The following is a 3,748-nucleotide window of genomic DNA, read 5'->3' as shown; positions in this document are numbered from 1 at the left end:
GGGTGGGGAGGGTTGTCTGAATACCACCCTTAGTCTTCCCAGAAGGCATCTCTTCCATAAAGCCCCTGCCAGGTCTGAGCAGATAGGCCTCTTCTCTCCCCTGATGGCCTCCAGCTCATGTGCCTTCCCAGGGGCTAGAGAAGTGGGGCCTGAGCTCTCCTCCATCTCCAGTACAGTACCTCCCCCCCAGGGGTTTGGGAGGGGAGGACAGTTTTTAAAACATTCCAGCCACATTGCACAGTATCCACTCGTCCCTGTGTGAGTTCCTAGCAATAATCTGCCCCTTCCTCGTGTTTCTGAGCGTGTGGCGTGCCTGCCCTCAGCCTGGGCCCTGTCATCCCACTGAGCCAGGCTTCTCTGGACTGTGACTTACCCAATATGGCACCATATCTGTGGTAGCATTTGCTTGCACTGATGTTCCAATATGTAAAGACTGATTTTTATGCCTTTTATTCATTGTACGATACCCAGTGTCTCTGTTTCCTTCATGCAAACGTGAATATGATAAGAGCACAAACTGATTGCAATTCCCCAGCCTGCCTCTTTCTTGGGGTCTTTGCCATGGCTGGGGGTCCTGAACACTTGGGATGGTGGCCACAAGTGGGGTCAGGTAATTGCTTCAGGCAAAGTGTTGGGGGGGGCAGGGTGGAGATGTGGGCTAAGTGATACCAGGCAGATTCGCAACAATGTGCATGACAGATTTAATGAAGCAGTATCACCCAGAAGCAGGGAAGGTTAATCCCCAGACAGACATCAGTACTTAGCTCTGGGCTGCATTTTTTTATTTTTTATTTTTGGTCATAGATGGAATATCTGAATCTGAATGACAGGAAGCTAGCATAGGTGTCATTTTAGTGAATGGGCTAAAACACCTTGTACTAGAGCAGTGAATCTAATAAGGTCTAGTGTCATGCATTTGTTAAGTGCCTTCTGGGCAGTGGGAGAGAGACCATGTAAATAAGACCCCACCATCACCCTGTGGGAGCTTATGGCCCACAGTGGGGATGTGCTACCGACACAGCTACCCAGCTAACCAATAGGAAACTAATTATAAAGTCAAGATCTTCGTGATTTTGTTGGGAGAAGCTGGGCTGGCAAGGAGGACTTGTTCCTGGAAGGAACATCTCAGGTGAACTTTTTCAAAAAGGTGAAAAAATAAAGAGAGAATTCTAAGCATTATGAACGTCTCATAGGATAGGTATGGAGGGTTGGCAGATGATCAAGCAGGTTTGAGGCAGATGGGGAGAGAAGGGCCTCCACAGTGGAAGGGGGTTAATAATGAATGAGAAGAACCAAGTGAAATTTAACTGCAAAAATGAGCAGTATTTCACTTTACTGGGCTTCAAAAAATTGCACAGGTACGGAGTCTGGAACTTGGGACTGACTATAACCAGTGACAGGACAAGAAAGGCTGATGTGGTCTGAGGTGGCATTAATGGAAGCATATCATCAGACCAAGAGAAGAAAGTTAGACCAGTGCAGTAGATTGAGAGCTAGGCCTGCAGTCAGGGAGTCCTGAATTCAAATCCAGCCTCAGACCCTTGGCTGTGCAACACTGAGCAAGTCACTTAACCTCAGTTTTCTTCCATGTAAAATGAGAATAGCACCTGCCTCCTATGGTGGTTGTGAGGATGCCAAAGGACCATCCTGGGCCATCTCCAGTCCTGACTTTTGTCCTGCCACTGGCCTTTGATGACTGGAAGAGCAAGTGAAGCTGGTGCCTTTGTGCAACTCTGCCTCACTTAGATTAGATTCACAGACAAGACCCGTGATCCACTCTTGTACACTAATATCTCGATGTTAATGGTCTTCTTTGAAAACAAAGGATGGACAAGAACAATAGAAATGCTGATTGCCTCTCTTCCCTTGGCCATGTTTGTAAAGGTAAGTCCTAGAATGAGAAATAAGAGGCAGGAGAAGATGGGTTCTTTGAAAGTGAAGAATGTTTTCCAAAAAGAAGGGAAGGTTTTTCAATAGCTCCCTGGATACTATGTCCTCTGACCACAGTAACCAAAGCCTTCCTCTCCCCATGAACCACCAAAAGTTTCCTCTCTGACCATAGTTTTCTGTCCTTGGAATCATAGAATGTTTAAGCTGGAAGTGATCTTGGAGGTTATCTTCATTTTACAACTGAGGAAATCGAAGCCCAAATAGAGGAAAGGATTTGCACAAGTTCTCAGATTGTGAGTCTTCTACCTTTCTCTCTCCCTTATTCCTCTAAGATTTGTTCTTTGACCTCTTTGGGATCTTGGTACCTCAGTCCTTAACTTCCTATGATTATGGCTTCTTTTCCCTTCCTAGTCAACTTGGATCCCTCCTCCCAGTCCTGGACTCCTGTCTCAAGGTGTTCACCATCTCCCTAGAATCATCCTTCTACCACACCCACTACACACCTTGGGACTGAGTTATCCTTTGTAAAGGAAGAGGTGCTTTTGAACTATGGGGGTAACCCATGAGTCAGTTGAAAACTATCCTATTCGCTTGTGTTTCTTTGATCATCCCTTGATCAAGACAAGTGCAATTATGTCCTGGGTTCCTAACCTGATTCTGTCATTCATTCCATATGAAGCTATAGGCAAGTAGCTTTCTGTCTCTGGGCCTTAGTTTTTTCCCCTGTAAAATGGGAAGAGTGCTAGACTAGATGACAATTGCTACCTCTCCTCCAGTTCTAAAAGCCTTTTAGTTCACTGATGGATCTGTGATCTCACCAATGGAATAACTCCCTCTGATCATGCATGGAATAATCTATCCATACCTCCACATCCTGTGGCAATCTTGACTTTGACCTACTGTAAAAGGGTCTACTCACTTGGGTTCTACAGACCTCCCCAAAGGAGTCTCTAGATAAATTTCAAGGGGTTTGTGAGCATTTTTTATATTTTGATCATTATTTCAAGGTAATTGGTTTCCTAAGTATTTTATTTCATGCATCTGAAAACATCATTCTGAGGCATCCACAGATTTCTCCAAACTACCATAAAAGGATCCATGACCAAAAAGGCTTAAAACTCCTACTTTAGATGTTTTTTCATTACATGGGTACCGATGGCATACACAGGCTGTCCATTCTTCTGTCCTGGCTATATGACTGACCCAAATCCATCTCCAGACAACGATCTCATTTGTACCCATCCTTTTTGCACAGTTCTTCAGCGGGGCCACAGAGCTGTCAGGAGCCACAGAGTATCCCTTCCTCACGAGTCTTCTGCATTAGTGGGGTGACCCTGGGTTCTTGAAGACTATGCTAGTTGAGCACAGGCCCCAGCAAATTCTACCATTCTGGAAAGGCTTGGAATATAATCCCAGTGTCAGTCTGCATCTGTTCTCTAAGGCCCACCCTAGGTAAACATAGGAAGATTAATAGCTAGGAGACAGGGCAGGTGTCATCTTTGGCCATGGCAATCTCAAAACAACTCTCAAATCCTATGATCCTAAAAATATCAATTAGCCAGAGGAACTGAGGGAGTGCTCTGGGTAGGGCACCACAAGCCTGCCCTTGTCATCAGCAGCTTCCCTGATTAGCCAAGAGTGATCCTGGAATTGGAAGACTAGACCAGTGAAGTTGGTCCAGAAAGCACAGGTGAGAGAATATAGAATCGAAGTAAGGTACTTTCTAAAGGAAAGAGGCTCTTCTGCGCCCCTGAGGGAACTGGAGGAGGAACCAGAAGAGTCCGGGAGGACTTTGGTAGATTTCCCTATAGAATATTTTAGAAAGCTGAAGACCACCTTGTCTAGGACTTGATAGACT

Source organism: Notamacropus eugenii, chromosome 1 (assembly GCF_028372415.1).
Source record: "Notamacropus eugenii isolate mMacEug1 chromosome 1, mMacEug1.pri_v2, whole genome shotgun sequence".
NCBI lineage: Eukaryota > Metazoa > Chordata > Mammalia > Diprotodontia > Macropodidae > Notamacropus > Notamacropus eugenii.
Note: the sequence above shows the minus strand (reverse complement) of the source record.